The sequence below is a fragment of the Martes martes genome (assembly GCF_963455335.1).
Source record: "Martes martes genome assembly, chromosome: 9".
NCBI lineage: Eukaryota > Metazoa > Chordata > Mammalia > Carnivora > Mustelidae > Martes > Martes martes.
This window is the reverse complement of record NC_137896.1, coordinates 43179978-43195396: the sequence shown is the minus strand read 5'-3', so window position 1 is coordinate 43195396 and position 15419 is coordinate 43179978. Positions and strand designations below refer to the sequence as shown.

At 44.6% G+C, this 15419-nt stretch overlaps 1 protein-coding gene across 1 annotated transcript in view; it reads right to left on the bottom strand.

The window, feature by feature from the left end:
- The window catches only part of RIN2 (Ras and Rab interactor 2), a 177940-nt gene extending 162976 nt beyond the window's left edge, over positions 1–14964 (bottom strand). The window contains exon 1 of the mRNA XM_080813107.1: positions 14886–14964. The gene's annotated coding sequence lies outside the window, so the exon portion shown is untranslated. The remainder of the gene's footprint in view (positions 1–14885) is intronic.
- Between the last annotated feature and the right edge of the window lie 455 nt (positions 14965–15419).

Sequence of the window (15419 nt, the reverse complement as noted above, 5' to 3'; positions counted from 1 at the left end):
ATATGGGCTCTTCCATTTATTCCACTGATCCAGCCCCTGAAAATTCTTTCCATTCTTTGGATTCATTACAGGACATTCATCTTTAAGCTCTGAGAAAACACAGGAAGGAAAAAAGAGTTGCTGCCACCTCCACTGATCAGACCCAGGCAGCTCTCAGCCTCCTCCTCAGTCTTGGAGAGCTGGTCAACCTGTCCAATATCTGTCCTGCAGTATTTCTCATTTACAAAGCGCCCAGGAAGCGCAGACCTCTGGGTCCCCTAGAAATAAAATACACTTGGGTCCGCCCTAAAGAATGGGGACACAGACTAGCATGGATTTTGTGGGCCTGAAGGTCCCAGAGGCCATGTTCCTGTATAGTGTGAAGATATCCTTCAAAAACATGAGAGAGGAATGAGCCAGCTTTTCACCTTTCCAGATCTTGCTTTCCCAGTGTAGGCCTGAGGATGGGTGCATCTAGGCCCACAAGTCATTCAATGATTCTTCTATTTAAGCAGCATGATTGGGCACCTACGATATAGCAGGCAGTCAAAGGGAGAAAGCTTATGTATTACAATGCTACCCTCTGCACTGACACACTGACACACTTACAAGCCTGGAAGGGTAAGTAGGCATGGAAGGGGTTCCAGCCACAGAGTAAAACACAAGAAATGCCATACAGAGTGAGGGGGGATATGCTTTGGAGAAACCACAAATCCGGTGTTGCTCATGGCTGCTAAGAACCCCAAGTATTCAGCGGAAGGGGACTTGAGGCTGGCCAGAACAGATCGTCTTGTAGGCAATGCAAACACATTTAGGTTTGACCCTATGCATCATGACAAGGCATCACTGAATACTTCTGGATAGGAGACTGACAATGTGGAGGGCCACCAGGGGTGAGAAGAGGAGGTAATATATATATGAGATGAATATAAAGGGTGTGGTATATACTCATGTGAAATCTAGGGGTATAAGGATTTGATACATGGGGGCGGTAGGAAGAGGGAAAAGTGTCTAAGATCGCATTCAGGTTTCAGCTATAGGAAATGAGTGGAGGTGGTCCAATTCACCAAAACATGGCCTCTAGGAAACTAGCACGTGTAGCGAGAGAAACAAAAGAGCTCAATTTCGGACCATCTGAGTTTGTGGAGTGGGTCCCCAAAGCAGAGATGACCGAGAGAGAGAAAGGAGTCTGGAACGCAGACACACAGGCAGGCAGTGGAGACACAGAGCTGTTGGGGGTCTGTAGCGTGGCCAATGAATGACATGGATGCGATCTGAGGCAGAAACCAGAGGGCTCTTCTAGACGGGCACTGTCAGTACCGTCCGCAGCAACGTTCTGGGACTAGTTCACACCGTGTCCAATTCACTCCCTAACCTAAGTTCTCTGGAATGTCTAAAATATGAAACAAAGAAAAGGCTGGAGAGAACAAACATTATTTGACTCACATGGAAGCAAACACTTCCTTATTCTAAAGGCCAGAAGTGACAAAAGTGACAAAATCATTAAAACAGAACATGGCAGCGGGAATGGAAACTGAAACAAGAAGGCTTTATGAAAATAGGTTTTTTTGGAGTTGCCCTGGATTGGCTGGTTGTTGGTGGAGGAGACCAGTCAAGGCACCCAGTATCCCGGGCATCATCCATGGGAATCGCCGCTTGAGACCATTCACTTTCTTTCTAGTTCTAAGCTCATCGAAGGCACCTTTGGAAAAAGGAGTGTATTTTCCTTGGCCTACAAATTCCAGAACAGCAGGGAATACTCCAGTTTCCCACCAGGCACTAGCTCCCAGGGTGGAGCAACATCCTGGCATGGTGGTTTACACAGGAAACCAAGCTCTGAATCCAATTAGGGGAAACAACCTAAGGCCCGGGTCTCCCCTTGTGGTTGCCTGAGTTTCTGTGTCTGTAAAGGTTTCCGAGCAAGGTTCAGGCTAGCTGGTGAGCAACAAATATGGCGTCTGGACCGGCCATAAGTCGCAACATCTCAGAGTGTGTTTGGCACGAGGAGGACACTGAGGGCTCACTGAGTGTGTGGATGGCTGAGAGCAGACTTCCTCTCTCCCTGACACCACAGACACCAATCATCAGTTGTGGTGAAAAATCCCAATGGGGTACCTCAGGACCCTTTTCCACATAGCACCCCAAGCCTTCAGGTAGAGTTGGCCCCACTCTAACTCTGTCAGTAAAGAAAGTGAGGCTCAAAGGCTAAACAACCTACCCAACGTCTCACTGCCGGCCAGTGTCAAAGCTGGGGTGGCACGTGGTTCTCCAGCACTGTCCTGACAGTGGGCCAACTCTTACATTCTAATTCCAAGGTGGAAGGTGACTACGTTCTATATTTCCCCAGAGCTTCCGGACGATCAACAGGACAGGCAAAAAGTGGAATATCCAGACGAGAGCTCCGTTGTCTCAGTGAGTTAAAACTGGTAATACTTTTTTACAGCAAAGATTAAAGCATTCTATTTCTCTGTGTCCATCGAATATATGGTCAGGTTTTTTGTTTGTGTGACCCAGTTCTGATTCCACGTCACCCATGCCTAACCCTTATGTGTGTGCCCTGTTTTCTGCTGCATTCCCACTTCTAATTCCCCATGCTATCAGACTCTTAAGAAGCCTAGGGCCTAGCAAGGCAACAGTAGTTTCCCAATGCCACCCATGGGTCAGCCCAGAAATGGACTTTCTGATACCTTGGTCAGCCTACCTACCTGTTTAACCATTTGTCCCTGCTCTGCGGCTGCTCTAGTTCCGTAAACTTGAAGAGGCTTTACTCTGACTAACAAAATTAAAGAGTTCTTCTGACTGCACAGATAGCAGTCCTAGTGCTCTTAGGTCAGGTGGTATCAAAAGGAGGTAAGATCAAACTGTAACCTATGGGTTGATGCAGTCAAAAACTATCAGTCGGCAATGTGAAATGCACATTGAAACCTCAAGACAATAACTGATATGATTGGGGCACGCGGGTAGCTCAGTCGGTTGAGCATCTGCCTTCAGCTCTCAGGTCATGATCTCAAGGTCCTGGGATTGAGCCCCGCATCGAGCTCCCTGCTTCATGGTGAGCCTGCTTTTCCCTCTCCCTCTGTGATGTCTCTCACTTTCACTCTCTCAAATAAGTAAATAAAATCTTAAAAAAAAATAATTGATATGATTAAGGTATGACTTTAGGAATGTATTCATAAGTCTGGCCTATGAAGAAAAATCCTTTGGCTCAAAACTTTCTGAAGTTAGACCCAAGTGGGTTTGATAAAAATATGTTTGAGATAAATGAATCTATTGCAACTTTTTCAAAACTACATTCATATATTAAGACTCAGCCCACCCACAAACACTCTACACATGTGCCACAGGCAAGGCGCCATGACCAACTCTCATACCTGTTTCCTGAGGTCAGAAGTATTGCCTGAAAAGCTTCTTAACCGAATGATACATTTGTCTTTTGTGATATCCAACTTGTCTGTATGTTAAATTGTAAAGATGAATCCAGGAGTACAATAAGCCATACAAACCCCCAAACTGATTCTCTATTACTTCCCCAAAAGATGCTACAGCAACTTTCATCTTCCTCCAAAAGACACAGCTGTTGGAGCGGATGTTGACCATGGGCACGCAAGGTGCCTTGCTTGAGGGGTGACTAATCAATTTCCCAGAGGACTCTGTGGGGTAGAGAGCTCCGGAGGAAATAGATGGCAATGAATCACAGTGCGCAGGAGTGGAAAATATAATATGATTCACATTAAGTAAAAGAAAAGGTTGAGGGAGAAAAAAAAACAACTAAAAATTAAAACCACATACACACACACACTCACACATCAGCAAATACCACACTGAGCATGTCAGTGTAACTTCTGCTTTTTCAAAGTCCAAAGAAGGAAAAAGAGGGCAGATTTTTAAAACAAAGCCTAACAAATCTACATTTTTATCAAAGTATTTTATTGAAAAAATGAATTATTTTTAGTGAACTTGGTATTTGTTGTAAGAAAAAAGGAGCCAATATATTGTTTTTCATTCAATCTCAGTCATTTAGACACCTTCTTTAATTTTTCTTCAATACCATCAAATCTTAAGATGGTAACTTTTTCTTGAAGTATGCTTTATCTTTGTGGATAAAATTTATGCCTCATTACTATAAGCATTCTCTGGAGTAATATTATTTAATTTTTCAGTAATGAGTTGCCTAGGAATGCAAAATAAGGGAGTGGAAGTTGGGCTCCCTAAGAAATTAATCAATAAGCAAGTAAAAAATAAAACAAAAAACAAGCCTCTAAGATACTGGGATCAATCACTTTGAAATAATGGGAATTATTGGAAACAACGAGTAGAGTCATAGAGCTTATACTTCAAGTACAAGCCAATGAATAATCCATGTGGGCACAAATCTTGAGTTTCTTTGCCACTGCTTAAGTAGATAAAGATGAATGTGAATTGGTTAGTTACAAGAAAATATGACGAAGTCTACAAAACATAAAATGAAGTTCATATTTGGATAGGATTTTGTTTATTCCGGCACCAGAGATAGCCAAATGGATTTTGAAATCAGTATGGACCAGAAATCGAATGACTTGACAGTGTGGGGCAGGAAAATTTTGGGTGGGTGTCTGGGTGAGGGGGTTGTGTGACCACACTATTATTGAGTAAGGGACAGGAGAGGCTAGGTAGGAAAAGAGAGGTGGGGCTATGTGATCAGGCTCACAGAAATCCCAGAAATGCAGAGGTGTATGGAAACCAGAGATAAGGGAACACAGCAGACCACCCTGCCCTAGGTGTCCAGGGGGTGTGTGTGTGTCTTTTTGTATGACAGTCACCTGTAACCAACAAAAATAACCAGACCCTAAAAAGAAGTAAGCCATCAAAGTTGTTATCACTCATCCTTAATCAATTGTGCCACCAGTAGAAAAGTTAAAAAGATTTAAGTTCCCTGGTTAGCTTTCTATAAATGACCAACCCTAAAAGCCCTCAGGGGTAGTCGTGTTGGGACCCCTCTCATTCCTGAGAGCTTTTTCTGTATCCTTGCTTAATAAAACTCTATTGCTTTAACTCACTTTCTTTGTCTACGAGATTCATTCTTTGACCGTGTGAGACAAGAACCTCGCTATCCTGCTTCATTATCTCGAGTGGTTGCTATGATCTAAGTGGTGATGCTATGAAATGAAATGTCACCCCCTGAGAAGTGGCACCAATCAGTGAAAAGGCAGAGTTGGGCATGTGGGGCCCTGAGGTTTGGGAAGGCTGGAAGGGAAGAAAGGAGGAGCCTTTCTTCTATGATTACCCCACAACCCATACCCACGGGCATCTGTTCCAGGGAGCTGGGCCTCCAGCAAACAGCCTGGGTCAAGCCTTTGAATGCTTTATCATTGTCTGAATTTTCCAAGTTTGGGAGTTCTCTTGGGCCAAGCTAACTGACTGAAATCTCCACTTTATGTTTTATGGTCTGAACTCCTAGATACACGTTTACACTCCCAATTGCCAGTAAAAACGAAACAAAACAATGTCAGAAACAGCAGTTTGAGCTCAGATGTTTTGGTTCCTGCATCTTTCATTAATGCTACCATTTTCTATTTTGACCTACTTGGCAAAATTTACAATTTACCAAGACTTGAAGGGATCGTTCATCATTTCCAATTACCCGTCAGGAAGGCATTTATAACCATGTCTGGTTTTCTGTAATTTATTTATCTTGTATTTCCAAATATCAAAATTCCCAACATGCAGAAACCACACCCCCAGATAATAAAGACTATGTGTTATTTTCCAGTTGACTTTTTTCAATATTTCCAGTCATAAAACGAGGATACAAAGGATCTGATTAACCATGCAGACATTCAAATCTAATGTTTTTCTGCAAATTTAGAATAACAGTTTTATTACAAAAGCAATCCAAGTTTGTTATAGGAAAATTCTAAAATAAATTCTAAAATAAGTAAATAAATTATTTAAATGATCAGCTCTATTAATCCTATATAGTACATCCTTTATATGAACCCATCTGTCTCTACCTCCTTATTGTATTTCATTTCATTTTGTAATGTTTATTACAACCTGACATAGTGTGTATTTACTTGCTTGATTATGTATTGTCTAATTCTCCCACCAGGGTGGGAATCTCCTGGGGAAACACTTTGTCGGGCTGGTTCTGGCCTCACAAAGTGTCTGATGCATAGTAGGATCCCCTAAAGACTCAATCAATGAATGAAAGAATGAATAGTTGGTACTCACTAAGTACTGGAAAAATCAAAAGCCAGTAAGTACAAGCCAACCTGCTGAAAGTCAAGAATAAGGGAGGTAGGTGAACTAGAACATTTTTCTGTTCCATCTCATTGTTCTTTACTCCATCTGCTATTAGGTAACTGGCCAATTAATTTCTGTTTGAACTCAATAAATTTGCGGGCATATCTTTGGTTCACTTTCATTATGGGAGAAATCGTAGAAGTTGAAGATTTGGTGGGAAGTGGAAGAGAGGCAACTCCACAGACGCACCGGCTGTAATCAAGGTCAGCTTGGAGCGGGTGGGAGGGGAGAGCCGTTGGGGAACACGCAAGCGGCTGTGCCCATGCGCGGACCAGCCCTGCTCACCCCTCCGTGGCCAGGTCCCACACTACACTGGCAGGCAAACACATAGCCAAATGTGTCTTATGCATACTCCGGGAGGGGGGAGGGGAGGCTGAGGAGCTGGGTAACTTTCTCAGGGACTGAAGAAAGAAAAGTAATAATAAGCCTTTTCATGTTTTTCCTCGTTCTAACATCTGGGCATTTTTAAATCATCAATTTCCCATTTACAGAAAAAAAAGTTGTCAAGGAAGTATGTCTTGATTTAATAAAGTTCCATCATGTCTTTACCAGACAATGACTCGTTCTGGAAGATTGAAAATCTGATCCTTCCCTTCCCTTTAAGTTTTTACTGAGAATAAAACACCACGAAATAACTGCAGAGGGTACCATTCAGATGGGGCATGGTGGTGGGGGGGGGGCACTGATGGGGGCTAGGGGTTTTTCTTTTTTTAACTTCCTATTTGGAAATAATGTTGATCTTACAGGAAAAATTACAATAGTCCAAACCCTTTTTAATCAATAACAAAAAAAAAAAAAAAGAGAGAGAGAGAAGAGATTTGAACAGGGGTGCCTGGGTGACTCAGTGGGTTAAAGCCTCTGCCTTCGGCTGGGGTCCTGATCCCAGGGTCCTGAGATTGAGCCCAGAATTGGGCTCTCTGCTCAGCGGGGAGCCTGCTTCCCCCTCCTTCTCTCTGCCTGCCTCTCTGCCTACTTGTGATCTCTGCCTGTCAAATAAATAAATAAAGTCTTTAAATTTAAAAAAAGAAAAGAAAAGATTTGAATAGACATTTCCCCCAAAGAAGATTTGTGAATGGCAAAAAAGCACATGAAAAGACGCCAGACATCACTAGTCATTAGGAAACGCTAAACTGGAAATAAGATGCCACTAGGCTTGTATCAGAATGACTAACTTCAGAAAGACTCACAATACTAGTTGTTGGTGAGGAGATATGAAGAAACTGGACCCTTAATACAGTGTTGGGGGAATGCAATAAAATGGTACAGTCTCTTTGAAAACAGTGTGGTGTTCCTTAAAAAAATAAACATATACTTACCATATGTCCCAGAAATTTCACTGGTTAAGTACCTACCCAAGAGAAATTAAAATATATATCCACATAAAGACTACATCTGGATGTTCCTAAGCAGCATTATTAGGAAAAATAAAACTGAAACAAACCAAATTTCTATCAACTATAGGACAGATTAACAAAAAATGATATATCTGTATAATGAATTACTATTGCACAGCAAAAAGGGAACTATTGACATAAGCTATGATGTGAATAATTTTAATAACATTATGCTGAGTGGAAGTCAGACATAAAAGTCTACCTATTGTATGATTCCACTTACATGAAATTTCTAGAAAACTATATATTTACCCAAATACTCATACTTGTATCCTTAAAAATGGGTGAATTTTAGAACATGTAAGTTATAAACCAATAAAAGTGCCTGCCTAAAAAAAAAACAGCATATTCTACATATTTTTTGCACTATGCTTTTTTCCTACTCAAAACTATAACTTGAGTAGAGTTCCATATCAGCTCATTAGCTCTTCCTTTTTTGTTCATGGTCATATAATGTTTCATTGTATGTCTGTGCCAAAATGTAAATAAATTAAATAGCCAAGCAAAGGAATACTCACCTTTCCCCATTCAGTCCTAAAGGACTTTGAGGTATTTAGCCTCTGCTGTGCTCTGTTTCAAAAGCTACAAATTCCCTCCTTCCATTCTTGAAAATCTCTGGCATGCCCCGTAGCAGATGCTATTGGGGCCTCACTCATGTCCCCTCTGCACCTACCATCCTCTTAACAAGTCTAGAGTTTCCATGGCAAGTACCAGCGGCACTCTTTCTGAAGACTGACAGCAGCATACTTGACTCACCCACGGGTAGACCAGAAGACCAGGGAGTTACTGCCCCTTGAAATGGTCCTCACCGATGGAAATCAGTGGATAAAATACCCCAGCGACCTCACTCCTTGGTGAAGCAACTCTGAGATGAGGTTGAATCATCTCCCACAGCTCACCTGCAGGACAGAGACCCCCTTGCCCATAGTGGCAATCTGCCCAGTAAAATGACTGCTTTCTCCTCCTTGTTTCATTTGCCCACTCCCCCCACTGTCCTTCCCACCAAGAAGTGACACTTAGTTTCTGGCTCACACATCTGGTTCTGTCTCCTCCACCCTGGTGCATTTATAAAGACAGAAGCGAAGCACTAAGCTCACAGGCATTTGGATTTAGTATTAAGAGGGCATATGATTTCAACAATGTGCTAATTAGAATGCTCTAAAGGGACAAAGTGAGGTGCCAAGGTTAAGACGTTAGCATCATCAAGATCTGTGTTCACTTGCTTGCTTGCTCGGCCAGTATACGGACACATAAATAACTTCTGAGTGTTTGCAAAGACATTTAATAGTTCAAGGCTTAGGTTTTTTCCGCAGACCTTCTTTATGGGGCCAAGAACACAACAGTCAAGCCACCCTGAGCATATGCTTTATGACTTATAACTCACAAAAAGCATTCAACGGCAAGTCTTTTCCATCCTAACTTGGAAAAAGTCCTGTAAATTTATGGCTGCAAATTCCAACCAACATAAAAGCTCTCCCTCTTCTCCTTCCAGCCAAATTGTCGTCATGCCAGATGAGGGAGCCAAGGTACTGAGAAAAGCAGAGAAATGAGATTTTTGCAGGATTCCAGCCTTCTCCTAAAATGTAGGAAAATACACACATCCCTATAACTGACAATTTATTCATTCCACTTGCTGCTCTTATTTCACTCGGAGCTTGAGCAACTGGTAGGGGCAGATGCCAAGTCTCACCATCTGAGGCAGCTACCTAGGCGGTGACCAGTTGTAACTGGGACAGAAGAGCTCAACACCTCCAGACACTTTGTGAGTCCATGATGAGCCCTCATGGTATGAGATAAGGCAACAATCCCCAGCTGAGGTCTGAGACAGCAAAGAGGTTTCTGGAACCTGAGGGTGTGCATTTCAATAACCATCTCCCATTTAATACTAAATTAGAATATCGTTAACGATTTGGGATTTTGCCCAAGGTGATAACGAAGACTGGCACTGGTGAAACTTTTAAATTTCATATTGATTTGCATAGGTTAGCCTAGGCAAAGGAAGCTCAGTAGAGTGCCTTATTGATTCTAAGCCAAGGTCAGCAGTAGAAACTTCCCCAGTGAAGGCCGAATGTCCCTCTCTGCCTGTTAACTTGGGTTTGGCCACGAGACTTCCTTTACACAATAAGATAATACAGAAGTTTCCGTGAAGAGGCCTCTTGGGTTTCCACTTGTACCCCTGTGCCTCTGTCATGGTCATGAGAAGAGCCTGCTTTGGGTTGCAACTGCCCACCAGCCTGATTCAGAATGCATTCAGGTGAATTGGTCCGAGCCCGTATCTCAGCCAAGAGAAGCAAAACCTAGCTGGACCTATGCCAGAGGCAGAGCCACCCAGGTGAGCTCAACCCAGATCAGTCAAACCCCAGCCAACCTTTAAGTTGCATGAGCTAATAAGTAAATGCTCATTGTAAATTTTCCACTGAGTATGGGCGTAGTATGCTGCGCGGTGACAGCCCAGCCAGAGAACAAAGGGGAAGTACAGGAAGCCAAGGGGAATGATGCACAATAGCTTTTCCTTGTTTCCTTCCTGGGACAAACGGGTGGCAACATACAGGATACAATGATGAAGTCCGCAATTGCTTTGAAAAGATCCCTGTGATTTCTCCAAGAATACCCCAGCTTCCGTGTCCCTTGATGGGACAATTCCAAGATGTATTCTACAGATCCACAGTGGGATTGAGCCTCAGGTACCCACTGTCACCTGCTCACGGTCACATTCTGATGGCCTCCCGCCTTCCCAACCCCACCCTCTCCTTCACTGAGTGTCCAGTTGTGTCACTGCATACAAATTCTTGACACAAGCTAAGATATGGCCCACCCTTACAAATAAAAGCTAACATTCACCAAGCACTTGATTGTGCCAGACGCCATGACACACAGATGACTTCACCACTCTCCGTTTTCTCATCTGTAAAATGGGGACAAAGACACTGCCTCGCTACCTCTCAGGGCCACGGGAGGAAAGAATGGGTAATAGACCTAGAATGGGCCTTGACATCGCGAGCCATAAAGCAATGCTACTATTCCCAACAAGACTCACTTATCCTTATTGCTATTGGGCTTCTAAGCTGCATCTGCAGGTCAGAAAGAACCAGTAAAATCGAGGAAACTACAGAGGGGAAAAGAAGAATGACGAGAAAAGAGAGAAATTCTTCATGAAACCCCTTTAAAATTCTCAGCCAGTGGATGGCAGCACTAGCCTTTAACTAAACAGGCAGCGGCGAGAGCAGCAGGAAAAACAAGCATTCTCCACCGTATTTCATAGGTGAGATCCAGCCGCATGGAAAGAGGGGAAGCCCGAGAACCAGAGAACATCCGAGAGGAGTCCAGTGAAAGACATCAGTCAGGCTGTGCTCCTCTGTATGCACGGTTAACTGAGGCATGGGAGGTATTTCTAGCGGAGCGGTTTCAGACGGGCCCAATAGTGGTCTGAGGATCTCGGTCTGGTGAGGCCTACGCTTCCACTACATCCTGCCAGAGCACCCTCTGGGTACCGGGAAATCAGGACTCAGCCAGGCAGAGGAGATGGATCACTCAGTTGGGATTGAAAATGACCCATCCCTGCTTACCCAGGGGAAGCAGGGGGTCTTCCCAAAGGTAGGTGCTTACTTGCTGCTTGCCAGATTCTCCATGGGTCAAGTCATCCCACCAGCCCTACCCTTCCACTGCATGCTCCTCGTTCCAAAATCCAAATAGAGGTCAGGGGAAGGGGAGGGAGTAAATCCCACGTGCTCTGATCACACTTGCAAGAGGGTCGCCATTTCTGTAGAAGCCGCAGGCGACATCAGCGTGGCAGGATTCAGCCAAATGCACCCTGGAAGCCATCTCACAGCTGGGCTTTGAACCCTATCTGTGCCAATGCCTAACTGCAACCGAGGGCAAGTTACTGGAGCTCTTAGCACTCAGTTTCGCCATCTGTAAAGTGAGGATAATAATGATCCCACCCTTATAGGGCTGTTGAGAAAATGAAATGTGACCGTGAACTCAGTGGTAGTTTCACGAGGCCCAGTGTTTGTAGCTGAAGCCTTCCTGAAATCCCATGGAAACAAAGCCATTGGAGAGACAGACCAATTGACCCTTCCCCACCCTCTCTGCTGGCTCCCCCAAGTGAGACATGAGAGAGCCTGCCACCCCACCCCTCACTGACAACGGGAGGAAAGAGAAAAAGAATCTTTCCTACCAACTACACCCCCTTTGCTCTGCCTCACCCCTCCCTCTCAATCCCCCTTTTACAGAGTGAGGCAGGAGGGGAAAGGAGAGAATGGCGGTGGCTCTCCTAGGCTATACCCATCTCAGCTTCTTCCTGCTGTCCTCTCTTCTCAGCCCAGTGCCATTTTTCTCGTAAGTTACCAGCTACGCACGTGGTTTCCTTTCATTCTCTATTGTAATGTTGTTAATTCCCTTCGTACAATACTGGCATTTCACGTGGTATTGTGGGTTGCAAAGACAACCACAGTTCTCCACTCTTCCTGCACGCCTGCCTTTTGCAAGGCAGCTTTGCAGTTCCCCCCATCAAGGGCTGGAGTTGATTTCTCTTCTCTTGAATCTGGATTGGCCTGTGACCTCCTTTGACCAAAAGAATCTGGCAGATGCAGCCCTGTGTCATTTCAAGCCCTAGCCTCGAGGAGCCTCGCGTGCTCACTCTCTTGGAGCCCTAACCCATGGGCGGACGAGAGACGCGCAGAACAGAGGTGAGCTATCTCAGGCGAGGCTGCCATCGCCAAACCAGCCACTAAGTGAAAACACATGTGTCAGCCTGGCTGCACCAGCCAGACCAGCAGAGTCCAGCCCAGCCCATCAACCTGCACCATCCTTAACTAAATAAATGGCTATTATTTTAAGCTACTACGTTCTGGGGTTGGCTTTTTTTTTAAGGTAGCAAAAGCTAACTGATGGATTGGGCCGTAAAATATGACGGAAGACTTAAACTTGCCTCTCATTTTGCACGCATTTATTTATCCTTCATAATAAAAAAAAAATCCTCATAGTCTGGTCCTGCTGCCACCTCCTTTATGACAGGAGCCCTACACCTGCTGAGTGTAGGGTAAAATAGTGGACATTCTGGACAAGGTAGCGATGTGAGTTATTCACAGTTCTTGAGAAGCTGCAATGATACTCACAAAACTAAACACAAGATGAAAGACGCATGTGCCATCGTTCCCACGAGTAAGGCTGCCCGGAACGAATGCAGAAGCTACGTGTCATATTTCAACGTTCGCACCAAGATCAATTCTCCCGTGTCGCATGTCTGAAAATATTTTTCATTTGGGTAACAACGGGGTGAAATAGAGCATCTCAGAGCCTTGCCTGTTCCCGCTATTGTTAACGGACCCACTGATTTTCACTGAAGTTGTTTTTTTTACAGAAGCCAAACGTGAAGATGTTTTATCTCACAGGAAGGACAGAGGAAGTGAAAAAGGAAACCTCTGACCTCAAAAGACAAATCTTTAGCAGCAAGATAAGACGTTGGTATTTATACCTGGAATTTTGCTCTTCCTTACCCTACTGTCATCACTGTTAAGAAAATTCTTGGTTGATGCCCTGAGGTATTTATTTCTCATGCCTTTATTCATTGTCTGCTGGGAGCCAGAACCTGTGCTAGAAGACATGAGGTGAGGAGACAGGAGACAGGCCCCCTGCTGGCCTCAGGGAGCCTGAAGTCAAACGAGAAATAGCCATGTTGATGACACAGAAGTATCTGATCACACAAATGACTATTATTTCACATGACAGGGAAAAGTATCTTTTGTGCCATGAGCAGATCCCAAGCTGTCTAAGCTCATGGAGGGAAGGTGGTTGGCTTCCTGAGAGACCTGTATGTCTAGGCCAGGACTGGCAGCATTTATCTGGGGTTCAAATTAAGGAAAAAGAACCATAACAGACTATGTAAAACCAGTTCTCCTATGTTATTGTCTTGTCGTCTTAATGCCAGATGGGTTGGCTTTCTCTGAGAGCAGCAGTGTCTAAGAGGCAGCCCACACCCCAACTCTTGATCCAGAAGGAGCGGACGTCTGGGCAGTGGCAGATCTCATAAGCTTGGGTAGACTAGCCCTGGGCTCAAATCTCAGCTCATTGTGTGGCCCTGGGTGAGTCACATCATCTCAGTGGGCCCCTATTTCCTTACTCGTAAATGAGCGCAATGCCCTCTACCTTAAATGGTGTTGCAGTGGGTATAAATGAGAGACCTTGAAACGAAGACAATGTTGGATGTTGGTGTTGTTCACGAATCTGCTGTGGGGGCAGGGCCGAACATGAACAGTTCATCAGAGACAGCTTGTCTCCTCTTTGCCTGGCATCAGTGGGGGCAGATCCAAGGCTGGCGGCTGGAGCCACCCAAAGTCTCGCTCATGTGTCTGTGTGGCCTTATATGGGACTGGCAGCTGGAACCCTGAAACATGGCCTTTATAAGGGGACTGGGCCAATGGTAGCTGGTCTCAAAGACAAGTGTGCCTAAAGAATGAGAGAGAGCCAGGGAGAAGCCATGTCATCTTCGATGATCTGACTCTGAGACCACTCTGTGTCCCTCCTGCCACCTCTCTGTCACTGAGTTCTACCCAGACTCCAGGAGAGGGAAAATGGACTTCCCTGCCTGAGGGAACATGGCAAGGCTCTAAGCAATATTGTTGTGGCCACTTTTGGAAAATCAGATCTGCCAGTGGTGTCTACTGATATCCCTTTGATGCTATTTCCCTGTTATATGGAGACCTATGATGCTGCGGAAAAAAAAAGAGAGAGAGAAAGGTGGGGATGGGAAGAAATGTACAAGAGAGGAAGACAGCAGACAGAGTAAGGCTTTTATGCTGGGATGGGGTCCCACCATCGCAACCTCCTTGGTGAGGAACCAGCTTCTTTGTGCTCCCTGATGGCCGCGTTTCTATGATGGGGATAGCAGCTGAGCCTCCTTCATGGTGTCGGTGTGGGAATTCAATGAATTAATCCATTAAAGTGCTTAGAGCCTCACCTGGCACGTAGTCCGTGCTCCATAAATGGGAGCTATGGTTTATGTTCTCCTCAACCGCCTTGGCGTTGGTTTGACCCTGCGGCCAATCCATCATACACTGATTCCCTCAGATACCTAGAAACAGGGATGCAGCTGCCTGTCAGAGAAGTCACACCCACGTCAACATAACCAACCTAGAGCGCACAGTCTCTCCAACGGCACAGAACAAACTGGAAACGAGAAACATCCCCAGGTTGCCACACACCGGGTTTTATCATTTCGATGTTACATACCCTTCACGCCAGCATGTCCTGTCTCCCTCTTCAGTTCAGCCCCAGCCTCTCCAGTGTCCCGAAGGGCTTGCACATTTTATCTTTTCCAGTGGAAGTTCAGTAGTCCAGATCTCTTGCCTCCATCTACAACACACAGAATTAGCCATTTAGGGTTTTGGAAGCATTTTAAAAATATCATGTGCAACCACATAGAGGACTTGTCTCACTGGGCTCTGGAAGGATCCAGTGATGGCTGGGAGTGCGGCCAATGGCCTTCCCTTCCTTGTCTGGCCCTCATTCCCACCTCTGGACCAGGTAACTAAAGACAGGCATTCTTTACCGGAATGTCCTCTAAATCCCTATGCTAATGCTCAGATTTCTAAAACTCCCAAAAAAGTCTTTCACTTAAAAAAAAAAAAATGGAGCTAATTAGTAACCAGGCTGTCTTTCTATCAATTAAGTGTCAATTTGTTTTCCATTATCCCCTTGCATCATATCAGCATCTACAAATTTAAAGAATTTTACAATCTTCCAGTCTAGAACTTTGGAGACAGG